We start from the raw sequence: 26,339 nt of genomic DNA, 5'->3' as shown, positions 1-26,339 counted from the left end.
TTTTTGTTTACAGGGACACTCAGAGCTATTAGGTGAGCATACTTAAACTGTAGTACCCTTTCTTACAAGATATTTCAAATACTAAAAGTTTTTGCAAGAATCCATTAAGTGCTACTAAGCACAGAGGTACAACCTGTGACTGAGGAAGGCCCCCTGTCAGACATCTCTCCTTCATAGTCTTTCCCTAGATTTCAGTGCATATTGAATCTCAAACTTATCAGTAATTGTTTTGAAGATGTTGCCTCAGTGTTTTAAAAAAAGGGACTGTAAGAATATTCTCAAAACAGAATACAGCAATACAGAAGCTTTGATTACTGTTTGCTTCCTGCAGAAGTCTGTGATTAGTTTATTGAGGATGTTGAACCTCAGAATATTTAGCTTTCTTTAGCAAGCATATTTGGATGTGTATTTGAATGTAGTGGGGTTTGTAGGCTAATGGAATGGAGATCATGGGGAAAATAGGTATTCCTTAACCTTCCTCTTTGCTGTAATTATTGAATAATGCTATTTATGGTAAGGTTGTGTACATGTTCATGTCTTGGGAGAAGGATATGGGATTACTTATTAACAAAGAAATGGAATTCCTTTTCACAGGGAATTAGAATTGTGACTCTAGACTTGCTAATTTAAATAACTTGCAGGCTAAACAGACTTTTATAAAGCATTAAATGCTATTATGTCTTGTGAACATTAAACACATTTTCTGAAAATATTAATTTCCCATTGGTTTTCTTGCCTCCTTCTTGTTGCTTTAATTTCAGACTGAATGGTAATCCATCCTCCACACACCAGAGACTGGGGATTTCTGAGACTGCTCTGGTGTCTTTTTCAGTCCTGTTCCCCCCTCCCAGTGGCTTTTGCCTCTGTTCTTGTGAACAGTAGATGTTCACCATGTGGACTGATTCAGGATGACAGAGAGCCAACTGGTAATAAGTTTGCAGCAGCCTGATATCCTTGGTGACAGTGTAAACCCTGTGTGGTAGCCTAGCAGCTGTGAGCCTGGGTCTTCCTGAATTTCCAAAAACCTGGCAGTTTGCTCTTTCTAAACCCTGAAGACCAGTGCAGAAAGATGAAGAGAGAGCAACAGATAATCTTGGATTTTTAGGGAAAATCAGTAAGAAATGTTCAACTCCAGAGACTGATACGCATCAGTCTGTTTGACTTGTATTTTCTAGACTAATTGCCCAAAGAAGAGGTTGACCTTTTTCATGAGCGTTTTCTTGCAGAGCGGAGGAGGAAAGGTGTTAGAAGAAGTTGAAGTTCTCTATTTATAACTACATCTTCAGCAGCTACAAGCTTGGGAAGTTTGATTCTGATCTCAGCCGTTAGTGTGTGGAGTGGGTTTATGACTACCGTTTTTTAGAGAATCACAGAACTTCCAGCCCAAGTTGGAAGGGACCCTGAAAAATTATCTGGTTCAACCTTTTTTTTTTTTTTGTTTAGAGTTCTGAGCTGAGACATTTCTTGGGCAATCCACCATGGCAAGCAGTTTTGTGTACAAAGAAAAAAACCACACTAAAACTGAACACTACAGCTAACTCTTATCTTTAAGTCAAACAGTTCTGTAGGCCGTGCTTCATCCTGACAGGTTCTAGAAAGTTTGAATGAAATATGATTGTAATCCTGCACATTGGCTATATAGCTCCTATTAACTCATATTGGCTACTGATTATGCAATTTCTGTGCTGGTCACTTCGATTAGCCTTGATCATTTGAAAAAAAAAAATCAATTCACTCTCTTGGTTTTAATTTTGATAATTCAAATTTGCCGTGTTCTTCATCTGCTTTGTTTGATGCTATACATAAATCAAGGTTATAGACAAAACCAATTCCTGAATGAAAAGTTTCAATTTTCTTTTCTTTTTGGCTACAGCCATGCAAAGAAATCATCATTTGGGCAACTAATATGCCTAAGTATCCTTCAAAAGGAACTGTGATATATTAGAGCTGTTCAAACGTCCTCACAAATCATGTTGCCTTGCAGCTTTGATCCTGAAATATGTGAAATGATGTCTGATTTATGCCACTGATCCTTCTTTTAGATAGTTAAGTGTTCTTGCTTAATGTTATTAAATAAGTTCAAAGCAGCAAATAGGCCATCCTGGGCAGAGGACCTTTGAAAAATAGCATTCTCAGCAGGCTGCATATACAATATATGTTCTTTAGTTATTTCCTTTGCTTTTTTTTTTTTTTTTGTGTACAACAAGCTACTAGAACTTTCCTCTGCTCACAGCTTTGGTTAGGATGGCTTTGGTTTTGTTATTTTTTTTTTTCCTCCCCATCCTCTTGATAGCCTTCTCCTGGGCTTTGATTTCATTGGGGTGTTTTGGGAGCGTGTATGTGTCTGGGGAGTGCACAGTAACAATTTTGGGACGATAGAGGAAAGATATCACAGTCTCTCCTAAATGGGAGGCTGATAATATGCAAGCAAAGATATAAAACAAGCTGTGTGACCCACCTGAAGCAGTATGAGGGGGAAAAAACCCCCTCTTAAATTGTAAATTAATGAGTCAAATTAACACTTTAAGGAGCAGAGTGAGTTTGACTACTTTTCATGAAAATCTATCGATATGTTGTCATTTCTGTTTTAGTGGGCAAAAGGAAAGAGATGAGAAAATTCTTGATTCTAAAATATTTATCAGTACAAATATTCCAATCAGAATACTGAAGTGCAAATCTCACCAGGCTTGAGGGTTGCATAGGAATCATATCAGCTCTAAATTTAGTAGATCTTTTAATGGAAATGTCATACAGTTCAGATGCGAGATTTAGGGATTTCAAAGTGTTATATGAGCTTTATAACCAATATTATTCTTCTGAAATTTCAGTAGGAAATATTAAATCAGCATTTCCAATCGGGTATGACCCTTGTTGAAGCAATGAGCACCATCTCAGTCATCTCCTGCTGGAGAAGATCTGTTAGCTAGGGAGAATTTCTTCCCAGTACTCTCTCTTCAGCGATACCAATGCTTAAACATCGGGCTTTCAGGTATAAGACTGAAAACAAAGATAAAACTTGAGCATGAGACATCATCTCAGTACTCTCTAGTTGCATTGACTTTACTATCTATATTTTTAAGAATGCAAATATTTAATTTTTTTGAGTACAAAAATATTTTTTATGAATAAATACATACATTTCTATTTGCTTTTTTCTTGTTGCTATATAGCATCCTGAAGAAATCCTGAAGTACAGGATAACAGGTAGAGGCTCTCCAGTTGGTTGCTTTGGTGGCTTTTTATCTGCTCTTCATGCCAGCTATTTGATTTTCCTTTTGCCTGCTTCAAAGAAGTTATTACCCCGAGATTTAGGATGTCTGGATTAGATAGTTCTTCTCTGCCATGAAAAAACATCATCATTAAATCATTTGAAGTCTTCATTACTTGGGGTCATGGGTGTGGGTGTGTGTTCTAAAATTACTTCAAACTTTTCTCCTTGTACCCCTGTTAGAAAGTAGGAGGGGTTCAGGTACTGCTGTGGCTTTAAAGAGCAGTGAAAGATAGAGATGCTTGAGAGGGATTGAAACAAATGCTCCCATCTCTGACTTTGTGCCAAATATTACAGTTTTCCAGTTATGTTCCCAAAGGGTGCAATTTGCAATCATGTTTTCACGAGGTATTAGACCTTTTTATTCACGGAGAGATGGATTGTATTGTTTTTCATGTTTGCTTTTTATATTTCTTTTAAAAGAAGAAATCCTTAAATAATAAATGAAAACGCAAAAGGCAGCGGAAAATGTGGGGGGGGTTTTTTGTGGTAGTGGTTAGGTTTTTTTTGATGTTGTGGGGAGGTTGCATTTCTGCCACCCAAAGGACTTTGAGCATTGGACTTTTGCTGTATATGGACAGACAGATCCAATCATTAGTGAACGGCAGAAAGCAGGAGAGCCGGGGAGAGAGAGAGTGTGCGAGAGGGAGCTTAGTTTATTTCTGCGGTGTCACATCAATCTGCCCGGTTAAGTGATTGAAGGGGAGAAACGCAGGCTGCAAAAGAAACTGGGCCCTGATTTGTTCAGGGTCACCAGCAGTGGTTTGAAACCATCTTGTTTGCAGATACCTCTTTCATGTTATTAGGCTGTCAGTTGAGTGACTTTGTAAGATTTATGGCTCGAAGCTGGAGCGCGTGCGTGTGTGCGGCGGCGGGCGGGGGGGACAGAGATGTTATTGAGAAGACAGTGATCCATGCCTGCCTTGATTGAGCTCTGCAGCCTTTTGTCTAGTCCTAGTTAACCTCCTTATGCATTTTTATTTTCACGTGCTGCGTGAGTAGTTCAAGCAGAAGGTGAAGCAACAAGTGGTAAAAGGTTGCTCGTAACAACAGAGAACCACAGTGGACTTGGTGCGGACTTACAACCTGTGAAATGATGGAATAAAGGTGTTTATTGGGCAGGTCCCAGGTTTTACTTACTGATGTCTTTCAAATAGTTTTGTTTACTGTAATGTCATCAAAGCTGTTGGCTGAGTGTTCCCTTGTCAGTGGTAACCTCATAGGGAAACGTGTTCTTTGAGAGAGAATTGAGAGGCAATGCTGGCTTATACTGATGTCCTAGGGTAAAAAGTGTTTTCCCCTGGAGAATGAAAATTTAAAAAAAGGAGCAACCAAACCAAAAAAAAACAAATTAAAAAAAAAAAAAGAAAAGGAGGGGGAATAAGTTGATGAAAGCAACATAGAATTTAAATTATTTTTCTGTGTTAAGTAGTAATAGGAATTTTTATTTTACGTTAGTTTGAAACTTTTGAAATACTGGATTTTCAGAAATATAAATTACTTTTTTTTTTTTTTTAGAACTTTCAGAAAATAATGTTTTCTGCTCTTCTGTTTATACAGTTCATAGTTATGCCAAGATCAAGGCATGCGTTATTTTAAAGGATGAGTAAGGAAATGTTCAAAACAGACCTGAGCAGCATAGGAGTTGGTGAATGTTTTTGAAACATTGTTATAGAGTTCTGCCGTTTGAATTTTATAAGAGAAAGATTTTATTTGTATTCAGTTGTCCATAGGTTAAAGGAGTAAGTAAAAATTGCTGATCTGTTGTCATTCATTTAAAAATCAAACTCTGGCATGATTTGTGTGTTGGCTTTGTTTTCAGCCTAGTCAAGTTAATTAACTTAGAGAAATCGATTCGGTCATAAATGCTTTGTAAGGATCTTCCAGCACCTTTAGTATCATGATGCATTTCATGCTCAAGTACATGAAAACTAAGTGCTGCTTCATGAAGGTGTTCTTCCACACTGCTGTTTGCTAATTGATACAGCTGGGTGAAAGCTTGTGGTAGTTCTCCAGAACTTAAAAAGGAGCTGGTATTTGTCTAAAAGATTGTTTCTTCCCTCCCAAGTTCGAGTGGTGCAGCCTTGCTGGGCAGTTGTTCCCATGTTGAAATATCCAGCAGGAAAGTTGCTGCTGGAGCCTTTGGAGGGAAAAGAATACGGCTGCCTGCTTCCCCTCTCTCCACATTATAATGAGAATTGTTTACTGCATCACTTTCACAGGCTTTCACAATGTGGTATTACACACTGTATAATTTTCAGCTTATAGTGTAAAATTTGAACAATTTTCTAATTTTTTTTAATTAAACCTTAAAATCCTTCTCTAATTCTCTTTCTTTATTAAGTCACCAAGAAAACACCTGTTCTTTTTATCTGTGATAACTGTGCACATTTTGACCCTATAGTAATGTGATACATTTCAGTATAAATAGGATCTTGGTTGTACAGACACAAAGATGCCATTCTTTCTCTATTTATGTAAGGATATTGATGAGAATCAGAGGTTATTAGGCTGAGTAAAATACTGCTTTCAGTAGAAAATTGTCTAACAAAGTCCTGCTGTCATCAGGACTGGAAAAAAAAAAGGTAATACCATCTTTAAATCACAGGACTGGGTGTTGGCAGACCATCACCTTGCCCTGTGCTTGGTGTGCCCACAGCCCTGCTGTGTGACCTTGCACCAGACCTGTGCTCCCATCTGCTCTCTGTGTTCCTGCCACAAAATGTATGACGTGTTGGTTGGAAAATGCCTGAGATCCTTGAATGGAAAACAACCTGTAATAGAACTGCACTGTGAATTACATCACATAGTAGCTAATTTGATTGACAGAACATCTTAAAAATAATAACTCTTTTTAAAAATTTATTTATTTTATTATTTATTTATTTATTTCAGGTACCTCCATCCTATCCCCTCCCACCCGTGCCCCAGCTCACTTTATTTTGGTCACAAGGTAGATGAGGTTTTGGGGGGGTTGGGGCAAAAATGTGAACTCTTATCATGAAGAAATTTTCAGTGAAATCTGAAATCTACCAAAAAGATGACCTTAGCTGCTTTTAAATGAATAAGTCATTCTGATTAACTGTGGTTAAACACAGTTTTGGGATTTACAAAGGCAAACACACAAAACCAGGGTCTTCGGTATGGTGCAAGGTGAGAGGAAGAAAAGTCAATGGGCACAGATGGAAATCAGAGAGGTTCAGACTGGACATGAAGAAAAATGTCTTCATATGATACAGTCTAGTGGCAGGACAGGTTGCTCGGAGAGGCTGTGAAATCTCTGTTCTTGGGGGCTTTCAGGACCCAACAGGATAAAGCTCTGCAAAGCTTGGGCTGAGCTGACCCTGCTTTTCTACAGAAGGCTGGACTAGAGGCCACCCAAGATCCTTTCCAGCCCAGATTAGGAATTCTGTGATGTCTTCAGATGATTTGGTACACATTTCTTATTCTGCATCTTACATCTGTGATTTTAAGAAATTCTTCAGAAAAACTTAATGATGTAGTTGTTTGGGGTGCTGACTAGCAACTATGATTCCTGGAATAAATAATATTCTGCCTGTTAATAAGCATTAAATGTGGAGTTTGGTAGAGAGCATTCAGTATGTTTCTTGAACAGTCAAAACAATTCTAAAGGGGAATTGTTTGGAAAAGAGAAAAGGAACTGTATACCATGGTTTTATTTGGGGCATTCACTTGATTCAGTCAACTCTTGAAAGCCATCCTGTCTTCTTTAAATCCATGGTGGCAGCTACAGTATTGCTTCGTTCCTCATTTTAAATGCTTTCTGCCTCTACTTTTCAGTCGCTCACACTTAGGTGAAATTAAGAAATCTAACTGTTGGGTATTATGTTTTAGACCTGCTGAAATAGCTCTTCCTGCTTGCATCCTTATGGTCTCATTAAGACGATGCTCACAGCATGCCTGACTCTAGTGAATATTTGCAGACCTCATTTGCCTACATTAGAGACAAAAAGCTTTAAAAAAATCCTTCTTGAGCAATAAATGGTTGAGTTTGTCAGTATCAGTGATCACAGAGCTGGTGTCTCCCAAGGCAAGGGCTGAATGCTGTCCTTGTAGTTGAGTAACTATTGAAACGCTTCATCCAAGCCCTTTCCACTGCTGTGATAATACAGTAGGTCCATGGCTTTGAGCTGTGGTTTTAAAGTGTGAGGGCTGCTAAAATCAGTGAGAAGTCAAAGTATGTGCAGCTGTTATAGCAAGTTCTGTACATCAAGGACTCATGTAGGCAATATCCTATTCTACTTTTTTTTTTTCTCGTACCGATTACAGAGAGAAGGAATTTTTAAATTTTTATTTTAACAAGTTCCAATTTGTTGAGTCAAGCTGTGACAGCTCATCATAAATCAAGGTCTGCAGTCTTCAGAGCAAAACCCAGATTCCAACAAGTGTAAATCATCTCTGTGGTTTACCTTTAGAGTTGTGACTCAACCGTTTTGTTTTCTCTGTGCTCAAACTTTCAGGCTGAGACTTCTGTTCTCTGGGGGTTTAAAAAAAATCCTTGACCTATTCTGTAAGGCTGAGGTCATGCTTTAATGCCAACCAAAATTTCCATTCTCTCTCCACTCAGTTTATTCACTGTGTTGTGCATCAGCTGTTCACCTGCCCACCACAGGTGGCTCATTGCATTGTTGAGCCGATAACAATATATAATGGGTATTTTTTTTAAAGCATGTTAGAATCACTTTGCAATGAAAGATGTCCTATAAATCTGAAGTAATACCGATGTTACATTTTTATTCAACAAAACTAGAAATAATGGAACTAGAAATAATAGCAAAAATATTAATCAGAGGTGATGTAACTGTCATGTTAATGAGAAGTGCTTGAACATTACTGAGCTCTACTATAAATAGATAGTAATCTCATGGATTTCCAGCCCTTATTTACTCTGTTTAAATTTCACGGTCCTGAAGAACTGGGCCAGAAAACTTAAGATTGGAGTTTTTCCCTTGGAGCTATTGAATCTTCCTGACAAAACAGTTTTTTTAGAGAGCAGTATAAATTTACATATGTATATATCATGAAAATAACCTTTTTCACTGTATTTGAATCATCTTGCTACTCTTGTGAAAATAGAAAAGAAAAACAATTAAAAAATTAAGTTTTTGTTAGAAGGTTATTTTTCTTGTTTGAATGTCAAAATAGAATTATCAAATTTTTGGAGAAAATTTGGATTAGCTTTTTTGATGGAATCACTAATGGAAGTGAAGAAAGGAAGGTAAAAATCATTTTCTTTATCTAAAGATGGTTAAAGTACCTCTTCATCTGATTTTTTGTTATTATTTATTAAGCTGTTCATATTATAAAGTTCTGATTGGAAGGAATCGAAATATTTTATAAATTTGTATAGGACTGTTTCTTCTCTACCTTAATTTTGTTGATATTTTTTTCTTTTGAAAAGTTCATCACAGGCATTATGGAGAGGGGGACTACAGAAAAATTATTTGTGTCCAACTTTGGAAAGTTTGTTTCTTTGGATAATTGTCATCCTTACCTTTCGAAGCAGTAGCTCAAAATGTTCATTCAAGTTTTCCAGATTTTTGCTGACTGACCTCCAGTGCATCCTCTTTTGCAAAGCTGCTCAAGCCTGGCATAGGACAGAGCAGTGATATTTTTATCTCATCAGTCTCTCAGGGCAGTAGATCATAAGCCATTTCACTCTTCGAGTAGTTCACCATTCCCAGGTTGTAGTCAAAAATACTCAAGTTGTTTACAGTTTTCACTTGGTCCTGGACTAGAATATGCACTGTCCATGCAGTATGAAATGCAGTTTGCACAGAAAACAGTACTTCCAAGTTTTTGAGATGCTGACTTTGCAATTCTCATCATTAACTTTTCTGCCGCTATCTTCAGTTTTAGCCTTTAGATTTTATGTGCAACAGATGTCACTGTAGCAATTCTCTGCAGCCATCTGATCACTTTTTATTTCCATTAGCGGGAAAAATTGTTGAATATAACTGGGTGGTGATGTACTTCCCTTGAGTTCTCCTTTCAGTAGATATCAAACTAATATATGGTTTGTGTAACAAACCTCTTCCACTTTTGATCAGGGTGCCTTGTTCAAAGAACACTGGCACTGCCTGGCTTGTGGGAGGACCAAATGAGAAAGCAGCAGCCAAGATTTTTGTGTTTCCTTGTTGCTTGAACTACCAGAAATGCCATAAGCATTCAGCTCAGGATGGGAGCAGTGCATCTTGATGCTACACGCAGGTGTCACAGGATAAAGTGGAGAGAGTTTTACCTAGAACATCCCCCTAATGGTGTGTGGGGGTGAGGTGGTTTGAAGCTGGCTCCCTGCCAAAACGAAGGGAAAAGAAAAAAAAAACAAGAGAACTGAGACAAGAGAGAGGCAGCTAAAGCAAGATATGTAAATATATTTACACTTATATTTATATACAATTGAAATATATGTACAACTTCAAAAGGGAAAGGGGAAGGAAAAGAAAAGGAACAAAACCAAAATATACACAATCAATAGCCCAAGATCTAGCAACTAAAAGAATTAGCAGAAGAATAGCTTACTACTCTCCTTGGGCGTACAGAAAGTAGCGCTGGAAGGATCACCAGCAACCTCCGCCTCCCAAGGTCGGCAAGGCCTTACCAGGCCTCACTCCCCAACACGACGGATTTAACAGCAGGGAAACCCGCACCTCAAAGCCACCAGAAGGAAAGAGAAGCCAAAGGCCTCTCCTCCTTTCTTCTTATACCCCAGCTTACGTAAAAATCGTAGGGAATACCGGGTAGTCTGGCCACTTCCTTGGTTACAAACTGGTCACCAAGGAAGGCCCAGACTAAACTACCACAGGGGGCATTTCCCTATCTCTTGGCTTAGGACAGAGGAGCTGGTTTTAGATGCATTGTTCTTGAAGACATCAGTGAGTGTTGCAAAAACAGTTTGTTTCCTCTGTGTGGAGTACATTAAGCAATCTGTAGCCTGTGGGGCACACCCCACCTGCCAGGACAGTTCCTCTGGCCCGTGGCCCTCTTTGTTGTGTACACTGGGACCATTTCAGGGGTGAGCTGCAGGCTGGAAAACTTGCTGTGGGGATGGTGGGTGTCGTGCAGAACGAGATGTGTGGCACATGGCCCCGCAACCTTGGTTAGAAAAGGCTGCAAGGTTGGGCTGTGCTCTTTTAGATCATCAAGTCTGAGGCAGAAAATTTCCAAGGTGGCCGCTGTCACGGGATTCCCTCTTTGTGTGTCATCTCCTGACTCCCATCAGGTAACTTTTTTTTCTTTCTACTTTTATATGAACTGAGACGTTTAACCAGAGAGTGCTTCATCTTAAGTTTCGTGTTTTGAGTCATGAATTTTAATAATACTTCTGGAATTTGCTATGTACACTCACTGAAAATTCCAATTCATCCCTTTCCTGCCTTTGCTTCAGCTTGCTATTAGCAAGTTAATAAAAGGCTGCTTGCACACTCCCTAAAACTGTTCACTTACACTTTATTCTGTGTATTGATATAATCATTGCACAGTGTCTGTATCTGCCACAGTTTAAGGTTAAAGTTTAGAGGTAGTCACAGGTTTGGTTTTTTTTTTTTTTTAATCTATAAAACTTATTTTCCTCTGGAGTTTTTGGAATGAAACCATACTTTTTTGTTGGAATATGTCAAGTTCAATGAAACTTTTGTGGAGAAAGGTTTCTTACCTCCAGGTTCTACTTTCTCTTCAAAACCAGATGAAAAAAAATCTGTAAATTATTCTAATCCTATGAAAACTCACTTGTGGCTTTATTGATCTGGATAAGTTTTTGCCCTACCTGACTAAAACTTTAGACTTACTTTTTGGTTTCTTTCATAACAAATAAAAGCCTTTGCCTCTCACTTGTTGGGCTGTCTGGCTGTAACAGAAGGGATGGAAAGACCCAGCACATGCTCCCAGTGTGTGAGATAAAGACCTTAATCTGAATCAATTAAGGTAGCAATTTGAAGACTGTCTTATGCTCAGAGTGAAGGCTCTAACTGCTGGTGTAAGTGCAGTTGACTTACCTGTTTGCTTGGATATGTCATACTTTTAACAGTGCTGGAGTTGTCCCATTTTGGAACTTAAAAAGAGCTTGAAATTACACAGTTTTTTGGGGGTTTTTTGAAGAATGGAGAAGCTATTCCCTGCTCAGCTAACTTTGAGAATTGTAAGCAAAGTTGTGTGCAGGTCTCTTACGTGCCATAATAATGCATGCACCTACTGAACAAGAGACATTTTTTTTTTTTTTCATCTGTTGCCAGCATAAACAGGTGTTTTTTTCCATAGAGGATTGTGATAAGAGAGCTGGCTGCTATAAACCTTTCAGGTTTTGCTGGTTTATATGCAATCAGTAGTGCTCTTGCCTTTTCTCTTAGGACTTCAGGTAACAGTAGTAGTGGGCAAGTCATCTAAAGGTCTCCAGTTGTGTCCCAAGAGTTGAGGGCTCAGAAATGTTATAAATCTTGAAGTATTTATTTTGGATGTGATGTTGGTGTTTTTATAACAGTATCAAAGCTTTATATATGGCGTCTTTGATTCTGTAGCACCCCAAAGCACTGTATAGAATTACTAGAGAGAAAAAGCTTCCCTTCATGTCCTTTCCTGTGCACTGGACACATCCCCAAAAACAACAGGTGGAAGCCCAGACCTATGGGCATTGATTGTTTCCTTCAGTGAATTTATTCTGTTTGCTTCAGTTCCCCCTCTGCCATTTTCTCCTCTGTCACACTGCCTGGAAATTTGCAAGGAGGAAGAAGAAGGGCTCCAATTTGGGTGAAGGAAGGAATTAATGTAGTGAACTCCCATGTGCTGTCAAGTTTGCAGAAACCTTCCTATCCCATTGCCATGAAGCTTTGTGGATTTGCAGGGACCATGAAGGGGAAAGCCAGATACAGTGCAAATATTCTTCTCAAAACCACCTGTATATCTAAACAGGATTTAATGCATGTAAAAAGCAGAATTCACCACTATGTAAGGGCTTTCAGAAAAAAAAAGCATATTAAAAGTGGGGGGCAGGGGAAGCTTTGGTGAGCTGCTGATTTTTAGGCACAGATTCCTCAAGAAAGATTTCTGTTTTATAACCTGCATGGCCAAATTAGCTTGCAGTGCTGGGATGGTAAATGGGTTTATGTTACCCCATTTTGAAGGAGGTATTTGGTGTACAGCACCAGTATAGGGCATGTAGCACATGAGTAAATAATCAGATGGTCTAACCTTTGTTAGAAATAGAAGTAAAAATGTGCCAAGTAACTCACTCAATGTTGGAGCTATTACAATCTTCACAAACAACTGAAAGGAATTCAGATAATTATGGAATATTTCTGTGTTCTCTTTAATTGGCAAAAGACCAATTTGATTCACATTTCATGCAACTGTAGAATTACAGAATAGGTTAGAATTAGGTTGGAATGGAGCTCTGGAGTGACTTATCTAACCTCCTACAGCAGGTTGTCCAGTTTGGTTTTGAATGTTTGCAAGGGTGGAGACTTGACCTTCTACACATGGGAATAGATTATCTGTGTTTTGAGGGAGTTGTGATTTGGAAATCAAGCAGCTCTTCTTGAGCCCTTTTGCCTTCCAAGGCAGTCTCTGTTGGATCCTGACAAGTAAATCCAAGAAAAATCTACCACCTGAAATCTGCTCTCCTGCGGTCCAAGGCATGGTTCTCCTGTCTTCCTCACTCCTATTAGAAGCTTAAAATCATGAATGTCATGGTCACTGTGGCTGAGGTTCCTCTTGACTTTCACATCCCTGGCCACTTCCTGCTGCTTTTTGAGTAACAGGCTCAGCAGAGCATCTTCCTTAGTTGGATTGTTCATTTCCTAATTAGTTGTTTGGATATTTTGCAGAAAGTTTCAAAATATGTTCCTAATGGTATATACTTTACTGAGAGAATCAAGGACTTTAGTCCTGTTTAAATGATGTAATATTTATATTATGTGGTTGTAAAGCGAATCATTAAAATACTGCACCATCTCCAGGCATGGCAGTGTTAAAACTACCTACAGATTAATTGAGTTTAGCAGAACAATGTGAAAGGCTTTGGTTATTGGAATGGGATGGAGAGCTTTGCTTGTTTTGTTTTATTGGAGGATTTTTTCTCTTGCAGGGGATAAAAAGAGACTTTGGTAGACAGACCCTTTTTGTCTTTCTTGGACAAGTGTTCTCACTTGAGTTTCCAAACCTCTCTCTTTAAGCATATGGAAGTTAAATAATACCAAATATATATGATGTACACAGAGGTGTAAAGGCAAAAAGCATTCTTTGTCATGTGGGAGTCAGCACTTTGCTATCCTACAAAAGCTAATATAGAGGGTGTTTAGACCCTTTACACGTAATTCTGTATTGCAGATTATCTTCTCCAGGGCACAGCTGCTTTCCATGGAATGTCTTTGATGCTCTTGTACTATATTGGTCAACCACCTTATCTGTATGGTGTGTGGGAGCCATAACAATATCGAATATGCCAAGGTTTTGGCTCACTGCTATTGTGCTAATGTTTGCTTTGTTTTTTCCCCCCGCATAATCTTTTTTTTGCATCCTGCTGCTCACTGATCTGATAACACCTGTGTGCTAATAGAATTACAGAGTTAGCCATTAGCAAAGGTGTCTTTGTTTTACACCCCCTTCTCTCTTTATACTTTATTAAAGAGGGTTTTAGAACAGATGCTGTGACTTTTTTCCTCTGCTTCCTCCCACGCCATAACAGAGTATCAGCTTGTGAAGTCTTGCTTTGTTATTCAGTGAATATGGACAAGGGCATTCCTCTTCTTGACATTACATGAAAAAATAAACATGTAAGAAATCATCTTTCTCTCAGAGTTTTTGCAGAGACTTTCAGTGAGACTAACTCAGTCTGTGCAAATAGTTAAAGGTTCTAAATTCAGGTGTAGTTCAAGGAAGCAATCAAGATGTTTATCCAGCTCTTTAAAGTCTGAAGTATGCCGATAGAAATCTTATGCCAACATTCTCTGTCACAGGGAATTTCTTGTTCTAGTTTCTGGAAACTGACAACAAAAAATCTTTTAATGAAACATTTCAGGGTTTAAAAACTCATACTGACTGTAAAAAGTTATTAAATTCTTTTGCTAATCTTGACCAAATAGTGTTCACTGTCAGTGTTCCTGAGCAGAAGTAGTATCTTAACTCACTCCTTACTCAGCTGAAATTCTAAATTATGCTAGTAACTGCTACCTGTTACAAGTTTGCTGGGCAAAGCTAATTCTAGTTGTGCATTTCTAGTGATTTTTGTCCCAGTGTGCTAATGAGGGGTTAAACTAGCAGCAAATTTTCCATCATCTGGCTATCCCTGTTGTTAAAGGGATGTAAACTGTTCTGTGAAGTAAACCCGTCTACAATTGGCACACAGCAAGATAACAACACTGCTCGTAAGACAAAGTGTTGGTACACCACAAGATTTGAACAGGAACTCAGAAGAAATAGTGAAGTTTTAGCTATTTTAACATTTTGACCTTTTTCAGAAAATGAACATATTCTCCAAAGCACAGAATATGTTGAATCAGCAGCAGGCGATGTGAAACCAGATTGTGATGTAATCTTCAAGAAAACCATATTTGTAATAAGGTTAATTAAATTTGCTGCAAGCTTGTGACAAGCATGCTGTAAGTTTGCCAGTAAATCTGGTCTTGCTTTATCAAACTGAAGGGCAAGAATTAAAAAAAAAAAAAAAAAAAGGAGGGAAAAAAAAAAGACAGAAAAAAGGGGTAAAAAAAAGAAAAAGCTTTCCTCCTCCAGAACAAGTAGTGTGTTGCCAGAGGACATGCAGACTGGCAACAATAACTAATATGTTATGAGAGGTTGAACAAGTTTAAATGGGATTTGTCTCTGAACTGAAAGGCATATTGTAAGAAATTTCTTTGTCTCCTTGTGATGCTGTTAAATTGAAAGCGCGATGGGAGGCTTCAGTAGAGGCAACAAAGGTTGAAATGATAGCCTGCTGTTTGCAGCAAGCATCATGGCTCCACTGATGGTCCAGACATCTGGTAACAACAGCCACTCCTTGTCAGGTTTTGCCCCTCACTGGGCGCCTGAGCACTTTGCACTGTTTAACTCATCAGACTCTTCTAGCTCAGTATGCTCTGCATCAAGAATGTTTATGTAATAAAACAGAGCTAATTAAACATTTCAAAGGGAAACATTATTTTAACTCTAATTAGATATGATTACGGTTTCCTTATGCCTGCGCTGGATTGGTACTGCGGCTCTGTTGTTTCAGCTCCTCGCTGAATTCTGCAGCATTGTTGTTGAAAATAATTTTTGCATCTGCTTAAATAGGCTTTGTATTCCCCTTGCCCAGAAATGAGCTTAAAATCTTTGATCCAAGGTGCCTGTATTTAAAGTAACAGCATATGACCCTGAGACACATGGGGGAGGTCAATACCCCAGGCAGTCAGGGAAATAGGAAAAGCCCCCTCACTTGAAACGTTTGAGGGTATTCCAGGCACCCACGAGTGCTGGCAGGTGGGTGCACACCATGTATGAAGCATCTACTTTCCAGGTATTTGTGCTGTGATTCAAACTTTTCATAATTATTAAATCTGGCAGGAGTGGAGCTAGGCAGGTACCACAGAGCTGTTATGGCATGCACAGATGGATGCAGGTTCTGTGACCTTCCTGGAAGTCCATCGTTAAGCAAGGCAGTTGTCACAGGCAAATATAAAAGCATATCCTTCTGTATGTATTTAATCTAGAAAGATAGCATCTGACAAAGCTTTGGAGACACATCATGTCAGGATACTAAACATCCAAATAGCTGAGAAACAAATACATAGGGAAATCAAAAAGAACAGGCTAATGGCAGTAATAATAAGTGAATATTTTGTCAGTTAAGCAAATGCTGTATAACTTGTTTAGTGTTTTCTAGCTTTTATGACAGAGCCAGTCTGCAGATCATATGGGAGAAGCAGACTGAATATAAGAACCCATCCTTTCTTTGTCATCCCTAAATCCAAGTTTTTATGAGGAATTTCTTCAGCTAAAGGACGTTCAAATGCAAGTTTACTTCAGCTTTTCACTTGATTTTCACCCTACCCAAGAATTTTTTAAACTCTAGCTTGGGTTTCAAAAAGAAAAAAAGGAGGGGAGAAAAAAAAAAGGCAGGCTTTCATTCAAACTGGTTCTCTGCAGTCCTAATTAAAATAGACTTCAATGAGAAGTTTTCTTTTCCTCTTCCAACTGAAGCTTAAGGGCATAGTTCTAGCTGGAGAGTATATTGTGTTCATTTTACTGTTTGAGTGGTTTGGTAGAGAAGCTGTCTTTCAAACACAGAGTGACTACTACGATGCCTCAGGACTCAGCTGTCACATCAAGGCTGTTTTCCACATGTATGTATTATATAATGTGCATATATCATCACCGTCAGGTAGCTGAAGTTTGTACATCTTACATGGAAACAACTTTTTCTCGTGTTTAAGAAGTTCTCTACAGTGGGATTAGAGGTAAACGTGCCTTATGTTTTAAAGGGAATAATGAAATGGGTTGGCCCTTTAGAAAGAAAAGAATGATGCAAATGGAAAGACACATGTATAAATCTCTCTCTCTACATAAATTGAGCTGCGGTGCTGCTGCAGTATCCTTTCCTTTGTGCTAGAAAAACCAAAGGGGTGAATTATTTCCTTTAAATGTTACAGTCAACCTAAGTGACTGCAAGAGTTAGTAGACTGAGAGCAGCACTGGAAAAAGAAACCTCCCATTTAGCCACAGAGGAAATCTTCCATTTAGCCATTTAATTAAATAGGAAATGGCAGTGCATAGCCCAGTCATTGTCTCAGCCCTCGTGGAGAGGATCAGAAGAAGGTCAGGAGCTTGTTCATTTTCCATGCCCACGGCCTCAGTCCTGAGACCACCAGCAAGGATGGCCAATTAATACCAAGTGCTTTAGGGGGTTTTGGCTTGTGGGGTGTTTTTTTCTTTTTTTTTTTTTTTTTTGTCCACTAGGATCTAGATTGAGGTTGCAAATTCATTTCAGAGAAGCTGCTACACAGTAGGTGAGAAGGATTTCAGTCACTGCATCTCTGAGTAAGAATGAGATTAGTCAGTGAAAAGTGAAATACTGGTGCCTCGTGGTTTTTCTGTAACTAGCACTGCCATACCACCGAAAGACACTTTCTCAAAATCTGCAAAGTTTTGGTTTCAGAGTTCAGTCTTCTGCCCAATGCACTGAAAATACAATGTCAAACTGCAACACTGAAAACCCCCGAATTTCCTCATCCTCAAAGAGCTATTTTTAAATTCTGTTATCACACTCATTTTCTGAATCACCTGTACCTCTGAGGAGCCTGTACAAAGCAATCACTACTTGCTGGTAAACTTTTTTAAACCTTACCACAACAGCATTACTGCTGCTGGGCTCTCTTTCGCTCCATCCCATTATCTCCAATTATTAAAGACTCAACTTGGTGCAGTGAAATTCTGGCAGATTTGAGTACTGGGAGCATCTGCAAGCCAGGCAGCACACTGTCAATGATAGTGTGAGCATCACCTGTAGCCGTCTGCTTGGGGTAGTATTCATGGTGATATCTCCTGGAAATCAGACTGACAGCCCCAATTTGTGCTGTGTGCTGTACATCACCCAGCAGATTTCAAAACACAATCCTTTTTTTTGCTCACAGTTGACCTCAGCTGGATTCACTCTCTCTGAGAATTGAAAGTGAGTGGTGTTACTGAAGAAGGATGCCTGTGTTTTGCTGGCTGCTGGCCTCTTCTTCCCCAGTCCAGGCGCCAGTGCTGGTGGTTTGTTTTCCTCCCCGCTGTGACCGTGGTAGCCAGGTCTGATGCCATGGATCAGGGCTGGCTTGTCCCCAAAGGGAGTCACATAAACTTGGGTGCTCTGCGCTGGATGTCTGGAAATCAGTGAAGTATCGGGCAGATAAGTGAGAATTTAGGAACCTGTCCAAGTCCCACAACAACCACTCTTCCTTTGACTTCAGTGGGAGATGTGTTTCCAGTGCTGCTTTCAAAACGTTGTATGACTCCAGTTGGTAAGTGCTTGGCTGTCCGTGGCTGTGTTTTGCTGCCTGTAAGGATCTTACAAACTTACTTTGAACAAATGTGTGATTGTAGAGACAATGCTGACTTCTGTATGTATTGTCTATCCTGATCAGAAAGCAAATGTCATGAAGACTTGTAATATGCACAGGTTTTTGGAGGAGCTGGCTTGCCTTCCACCCTGCAGTGTGATTCACTGGTGGCGTGTGGCTGTGCACATATATGTTCTGTACATACACATTACGTATTCTCAGTTTCAGTGGTAGTGAACAGAGGTTTGGAGATAACTGGGATTTTTTTAAAAAAGTAATTAAAGTTTCAAAGAACCATCTGACTGTACGTGTAAGAAATGCAGAGGCAGTGTGTGGTAACTTAATTTGAGCAGAGCATAAGGTTAGCTGTTATCTTTCATTGCCCATATTTAAAAACTAGTTCCAGGAGCCCATCTTTACAGCTAACCTTTATAGTACATTTAAATTCCCTGTTGGGAAACTCAACTTCACTTATGAATGTATCTAAATGATAAATCATTAGAATATGAAAAGGAGGGAGCGTGGGGAAGACACCCTGCCTACCTTCACTTGTGTAACTCAAAGGCAGATTCAGGAGCAGGTACGTAGGTTGGGTTTGTACAGATCCAGGCTGCAGTGAGGTCTGGGATCCGTTGGTGTGGTTACACAGGGATTGTCTTAGTGAGATGAAAGGAGATGGTAAGCTGTGGCTTGCTGCTTCACTTATCCTCAAGGCTGAGGATATTCTTCCCTGAAGGGTGCGGGACCGACTGCCATCCACCCTCTCCGTGACTTTATTTCACCATCCACTGGCATTGGCTGCAAGGGGTTTGTGGCCACAGGGATTGGTGCTGGGGAGTGACGTGGCTGTGCCCAGGCCCTTTGCAGCCTCCACGGCGGGGTCTGGGCTGCCGTTCTGCTGGCCAGCAGGAGCTGGGGAAGAGGATGCCAGGACAAACCTTCCTCCTGTCTGTGTGCTCACAGAATGGAAATGCAGCCTGACAAGTCTGAAGCCGTGTATAGAAAGAGATAGATAAACTCTGTTAACCGCAGAAGCAGGTTTTAAATACATTAAAATATTTTATCCCATTATTTGTTTTGACCAATTGACCACAATATTAAAAATTCAATCATGGAGCAGCTGACAAGTGCAGTTGCCTAATTTTATTTAAGGGTTCTCCCCCCCACTTCCATTTTTCCATCCTGTTAACGCTGCTGCCTGTGCCCAGACAGTAATGGGCTTCTTGTATGCCCACGACTGTTATGATCATGTAAATTTATTGGTGCTTAGAAGAAGCGAGCTATTAAAACATTACAACAACCATTACAGCCAGGCTCGTGTTGGCTTTCGCTCCCAATGAACATATGCTTCCGAGTGAATGCCTAAACTCTTATTTATGGATTTAATTTAATATGCGGAAAGAATTCAAAATTAAATTTTGTGTCTGCCTCCAGAGAGTGTCAGTGTATAATAACATGGTAATTTTTACACATCTTTATGAGAAATGGGAAAATTAATTCTTTCTGACAAGTTGTAATTATTCGACTTGGAACAGTTGCAGCTGAGCAGTTTGCATGCCTGTTGTCTGTTGTTGCACAGTGTAAGGGGAAAACGTGGGGATGGAGATATATTGTGTGTCTGAGAGTTTCTAATAGCTTCTGACATTTTAGCCCTGCATATTATCAGGGTGCTCTTTAAAGGAGTGGGGACTGTAATCTGCTGCCTAGCTGGGGACACAGATGCAGCAGTGGACTCGGTGACTGGAGATAGGATAGGAAGTATTTTGGTCTGTCTGAGGCTGAGGAAGGGGCTCTCTCGTTACTTTGCAAATGGTCAAAGCGGAAAGTGAGGCAACATTCTTTGTACTCTTTGATCTTGTAGTTTTTCTCCCCTATAGTGAAGATACAGGTGGAACAAAAGCATTTAGTTCAGCTGCACACAAGCAGAGCTCTCCTGTTTTAAGTGTGTCCCCTTTTTCTTGACATTGAAGGCACTTAGCACCTCTCAACCTCTAGGGACTGACTTCCTAAAAAGTTTAGTGGTCTTTAACAGTGAGAATATTTAAAAATAAAACACACCTCTTGTTGAAATGTGAGCTTTCGTGACAAATATTTTTAGGAGGGTAACTTTGTTCTTGGCTAACTTAACTTCTGTTTCAGAGTTTCTGCTGAAAGGTAGGGCACATTCATGAAGCACAAGCCTGAAGCATCACTGGATGTATTAGATAAAAAGGAAATTTATTCAAGTGAATGAAGTGTGCATTTGTGGCTTTGAAGGCAAACCTGGCAGTAGTGGGTGCTGCATTTTTTTTTTTGTCCTCCTGGAATGGTCCCTTTGGGATAAACACATACTGAAGGCAGTGCTTAGAAAACATTTTATCAGGCACACATTAAAGGAAATAGAAGTGCCACAAATGAACAAACACTGTGCATACTTTCATTCCCAGTGATTTATCATGGTTGTGCTAGCTAGGAGGGTGCTAATGGTTTAGAAGGTGCTACTCCTTCCTGTAAGACACTGAAGAGGTTTTGTTGTTGTGGGTACTTGGCATATGAAGATACCATGGTTTAGAAATATTTATTTATTCAAAATATAGTGTGTTAGCTCTGATTTATGTCCTGGTTGCAATCTGGGTTGTTGCTGAAGGTAGGGAAGGTAGTGCACTAACCTGTGAGTTCAAAACTTCTGGGGTTTTGAAAGCATTTCCTTTGAATCAGAGAGTAACTCAACTTCTAAAATCTCAGGAGTCCCTTTGTGTCCAGTGGACACTTTGGCTTGGTAAAACACCAGCAGTTCTGTGGAAGGATGCCAACAGCTACTGCAGCACAGTGGGGCTTAGCTGGGACCTGGAAACTGCTGGGAAAGAGTGGAGAATGCTGCTGGTTTCATCCCAGAAAATGTCTTTAGGGAGTGTGGGGCTCTTGCAAAAGGGAGCTCTTGTAGAAGGTAATATGCTTGTTAGAGGGAGTGGTGTAAATCAGATTTCATTGGGAGTGATTCATGCCCAGAGATTCCCAAACTCCTGGGGCATCACTTCATTTAGACCTGCATAGTGGGCTTATCAATAAACCTTAAAGTTAGGGATGGCAATGGAGCAAATGCTGCCCAGCTGGCACAGCAAGAGCACAGGTGCCTCCACAGGGAGCTTCTCCTCTCCCTGCCGGGGCCACCCGTGGGCCTGGGAGAACCACCTTGGCAGCACACCATGGCCTCACCTACCCTGGAATCGTGGTGCCTTTCTTCCAAGCTCAGTCAGTGTGAACCCCAACTCTGAGGTGCTTGTTGGGACTCCCCAGCAGTCAGTGGGGTGTGTAAGCAGTTTGCAAGTTCATCTAATCAGCATTTGATGCTAAAGCAGCCCAGGTGAATCATACACAAGATTGCTTATTTCTCTACCTTTTAACTCCACAGGGAGTTTATGGAGATGCAGAAATCAAATGGATCCTCTATTGAGGGACCACAGTGCACAGAAAAAGTTGAATCTTCCCTGTGAAGATGTCCTTTCTCTTTTTCTTCTTTTTTTTTTTTTTCCAAACCAGTGAAAGTTTTATTTTCAGTTGCAGTGAGTCAAGCATTGCATGAAGAGAGAGTGTCTCTTTTACCATCATAATAAATAAGCTCCAAAAAATCTAAGTTGGTATGAGAAGTACTCCTTGGCAAGAACACACGCAATTCTTGGGGTATACCTTCAGGTTGTCTTGGCTTTTTTTTATTTTCCTTCCAGGAAGAGCTGCAGTTTATTCCTGCTATGGAGAAACCTCTCCTAACTGCTGTCATCTGGCCCTCATAAGCCCTTTTATACACTCTTTGCTACTTTTAAGGAAATGCTGCTCAGACCTCCTTCTTTCTGAGAACATGGTCTTCTCGTGCCATACTGAACCACTGCATTCAGGAAGACAGGAATTTGTCAGTTTTCTTCTAGTTCATTTTGAACCACAACAGGAGACAAATTTAATGTTTAAGGCAAAGCTTGGTCTTGTTTAGCAGGACTTCGGAATAGTTTTGTAATTACAAATTGGAAACAGAAAATAATAATAAAAAAAAACAACCAAAGGCAAATAAATGCTGCAATTCTTTCTGAACAGCTGGATCTAATGATATATGCATACATTTCTGTAGCTGGTTGATTTCTTAGCTGACCTAGAATCACCTAGAGAGGTCTCAAGTTTGTAAGAACTTGAGTCTTGGTAATATCCCCTGACTTGTGAGTGTTTCCTTCAGTTTTCACTGCCCTTGTCTTTTGTTTTCTCCTTCCTCTCTTACTCCTGTTTGGAATTAAATGTTGGGCTACAGTCTTAAGTATTTAACAGTGACTTTGGTTCACATGGACTGTGTGATTGCAAAAACACTTTGACCACACTTACCTTGGATCTGACCAACTGCTTTCCACCTACTCTTACCTCTTTCTCTTATAGGTCTATAAATGCATCCACATCAAGGATGTATATAACAAAACACCCTTGAGACCAGATTTTACAGGTTTTATCAATGAGATAAAACAGCTGGTTAGTGAATCCTCCAGCTGGTCATGTCTGGAAATAGGTGTGTAGTCACACTGTGCTGCTGTGGCAGCTCTGCCCTTCTTCTAGTAGTGTTTCTGCATTTCTGCTGTGAATGAGAAGGCTCAGGGTCGAGGTCTGTGAATTCTTTGGCTGATGATTGTGCCAACTGAGCTGCTGGAGGTGCATAAGCAGGGTTGTGGGCCTGGCTCTCATTTGCTGGGAGATCTTGGGAGCCCAGGGAGAGCTTTCTGTGCCATCCTGTTAACTAGCATGCTTAGGTGATGCTTGTCATGTCCTAGGTGTGATGGAGTGGGAGTGAATTTTGGGAAGAACAGGTTAAAGAGGGATGTGCTGTAATTCAGGAAGATACACTTTGTGCTGGTGTTGATTTTGCAGTGCACATGAGTATAGAAGTATTATGGAGAAATCATTTTTGTCAGATGGCTTCACCTAATAAAAGCTTGACCATCTTAGATGTCACCTTATTACCACTACCTTCATTTAGTGACGTGTGCTGAATGCTATTTTATTGCAATCCTCTTCCCTTCCCAAATCAATAACAAAAAAACAAAACAAAAAAGCCAACCCCCCAGTGCCCCAAAATGTGTTTCATCACTGAACTCCTGTTAGATGGCAGCATGAATGATGGTCTTGTATCAGTAAGACAAATACAGCTTCTGGAGAGGTCACAGCTCATTAAATAACATACATTTTTCTTAAAATAGGGGAGCTTGCCCTTCCCATCTGAGCATGGGTGAAGAGGAACACTTTGAGAGTTCTTCAGGCTGTTCTGCAAAGCTCATTCTAGAAAATACTCCCACATTTGTGATCTCCAACCTGGGTATATATGATAGAGAAGTAAGCAAAGGCAAATCACCAAATGTGCTTAATTTTATTTGTTTATTCCTAACTATCACCAAGCCCATTTCAAAATGTGTTTTCGTGCACGTTGCCCTATATACCCATTTTCTACTTATGAAAAAGAAAAAAAACCGTTCTGTTATTTCTTACAGAAAAGAAGGGAGAAGAAGAGGGATTATTTTGTTGTTTTCCCATAGTTTCCCAAACTATCAGCCACGCAAGGTGTTTATGCTGTTCCTGATATGGATGTGGTGCTGTTCAGTGCATTATGTCCAGAGAGTTATCAAATGTTATTTGTTGAACTATCCAGAATATCTCACAAGTGCAAGTTTAGCAAATGGTCCTGATTACACCATTTCTTTTCTTAATTTGTTTAAATTATTTGGGGAACAGACGGTGGTTTAGAACAAGATATGGGGTTTTCGTAGCTTTCCATAGTTCATGAAACGTAGGAATTGCTATTTAAACGTAAGTAAGCTTTATCTGTAATAATGCCTCCCTTCTGTGGGGCATTTCCCACAAACCCAGTTTCTTCACACTACTTCTCTCTTTTACAGATGGCAAAATGAGACTCAATTTAATTACTCCAGGATTCTCGGAAAGATAGCAGCAGATTAAAGAATAAATCATGTTTCTTAAATTGCAGTCCAGTGTTTGAAAATAACAGCATCTTTCTTTACTGTGCTAGATCAAGCTTAGTGATGGGTGAATAAAATCATCACCAATACAATAAAGGGATCTGGTTCAAATATGCATTCAGAAATTGGGATTTTTGTTTTAATTTTTTTTTTTTTAAGTTTCCAGACTTATCTGATATCCTTACATCACTAAATGCATGCTTGTGCTCTTCTGGAGTAATCCCCTTCAGAGCCTTTCCTGTACTAGCAACATCCAATAAAATATTGTTCATATTACAAGATCTGTCTGTCTTCTGGTGGGTTTTGCTCACTGAGCAGCAAAGTCACTGAAGACTTTGAGAATTTGATGGCTGATCATTGCTACTGATCGTTCTGTCACTTATGGCTGCTAAATTCATGTCTCTATTGGTTCTCCTTCTGTAAGACAGAAATAACACCTACTTTGGTGTGCGAGGTTTAATGAGTTGTGTTTGATGAGATAAAGCACTGTAAAAGTTTTATCACGGTGCATCTGCTTCCAGTGTCGACATGGTTCGGGATGCTACTGAAAAGCTTCTCTGTGCAATAGCAGATACAGGAAGGGATGGAGAAACTTTGGAGCAGACTAAAATTTGGTCTGGGTTTGGAGGAGCAGATCTGTATATCTTCATCTGTTTATACAAGGTACCACTGGCCATCATGGTTTCTTCCTAGTCTGTAGCTTTGTAACTTGACCTTAATTTTTACCCAGTCACAAACCTTGGAATTCAGACCCAGTTAGGATTTTGGTGCACCAAACCTCCCCTGCTCTTCCCTGCTGATGGGTAGCATTTCCACCAGCCTCCCAGCGCTGCTTGGATCGCATTTCCCTTCTCCCTCTTTTTTGGTTCTGCATATCAGAACGTGATTAAAATCATTATATCCCTATCTATCTCGTGCTGTCTGTTTTCCTTTTAATTAGGTTGTAAAACAATTAGTTACCACCATGTCTCTCTCTTCCCCCTCTCCTTCTCTTTTTTTGCGACTCCCCCAGTGCGCCCAGAGCTGTTTGTTCTCCCCGGGCGGGGAGGAGGGGGCCCTACCGTCTTGCTTTATTTACAGCAGGGTGAAGGTCAGATATAAACAGTTTTTGTTCTTGTGCTGTTGCTTTCTTTTGTGACCTATCCTGCATTGTTTGGCTTTTTTCCTCCCCCGTGCTTTGAAGTGCCGCACACCAGGTGTTCCTGTTCTGAATTACACATGAAAGGACCACATCCCTGGACTAATTAACTAGTAAACTGCACCCGCCTCCCCTGGGTTTAATTGATGCTGCTCTTAAAAGGGGAAGCCAGTTTCTTATTCCTCCTGATTTCACACCATAGTCATCTCCTCTTTATCTCCCTAAATACGGAAGATACTCTTGAATTTCTCACTCCCAGGCCACGCGGTGCTTAATATGTCTTCTCATTTCACAATTAATAAAACAATTATGCTGTACAAAATTTTTGAAAGAAATACTCCACGTTCTTTTGGGCTCTTAATTTCTTTGTGTCTGACGGTTGCAGCCTCTCTGGGGAGCACAGCGTGCAGAACCACACTGCTCCCTGAGAGCTGGAAGATCCAGTATCTTGCTGCTAATTATTTTACTTGATTGTCTTGACCCAACAAAAGCATTGGTGTATACAGACATCTTCCATGGTTCACAGTTTCTTTCCTGGGGCAACATCTCTTGCAGTGTAATGAGCAGGAGCTTTCGAGATTTCTTTGTTCGGCCCAGTGGTCGCGTCTCACTTGTCCCTGTGGCAGGGTGGGCCTTGCTGATGGCAGAAAACTGCACAAAGTGATCAAAACCAGTTTAAAATCAGCAACCCTAAGTCAAATACAGCTCACTTCTGTGGGCCCTCCAAAACTGCTCACGGCAGGTTTATCTTAAGTTGATGAAGGCCTGTCTTTGACTGAACTGGGGGGGCAGAGCGCCGGGGCAAACTGAGGAGGTTGTCGTGTGGCAGTCACTGCCATTTAGGCAAATGGGGCTGTGTGTGTATATCTCTGTATAGATATTGCTTCTCACGTTCCAGCCGTGTCCTGCACCAGCTAAAGGAC

The 26,339-nt window shown here is 40.1% G+C and overlaps 1 protein-coding gene across 7 annotated transcripts in view; it reads left to right on the top strand.

The window, feature by feature from the left end:
• Window positions 1-26,339, top strand: part of SOX5 (SRY-box transcription factor 5) — a 636,847-nt gene that overhangs the window by 205,845 nt on the left and 404,663 nt on the right. For 2 of the 7 annotated variants that reach the window (XM_051784937.1, XM_051784939.1), the window contains exon 1: window positions 8,738-10,164. The exons of 3 other annotated variants lie outside the window; for them this stretch is intronic. The gene's annotated coding sequence lies outside the window, so the exon portion shown is untranslated. Of the gene's footprint in view, window positions 1-8,737; window positions 10,512-26,339 lie in introns of those variants that run through there. 2 more of the 7 variants (XM_051784938.1, XM_051784933.1) reach the window with 2 other exon arrangements.

Source organism: Manacus candei, unplaced genomic scaffold, assembly GCF_025592945.1.
Source record: "Manacus candei isolate 608988 ecotype Guabito, Panama unplaced genomic scaffold, ASM2559294v1 h1tg000018l, whole genome shotgun sequence".
Lineage (NCBI taxonomy): Eukaryota > Metazoa > Chordata > Aves > Passeriformes > Pipridae > Manacus > Manacus candei.
Note: the sequence above shows the minus strand (reverse complement) of the source record. Positions and strands in the feature narration are given on the sequence as shown.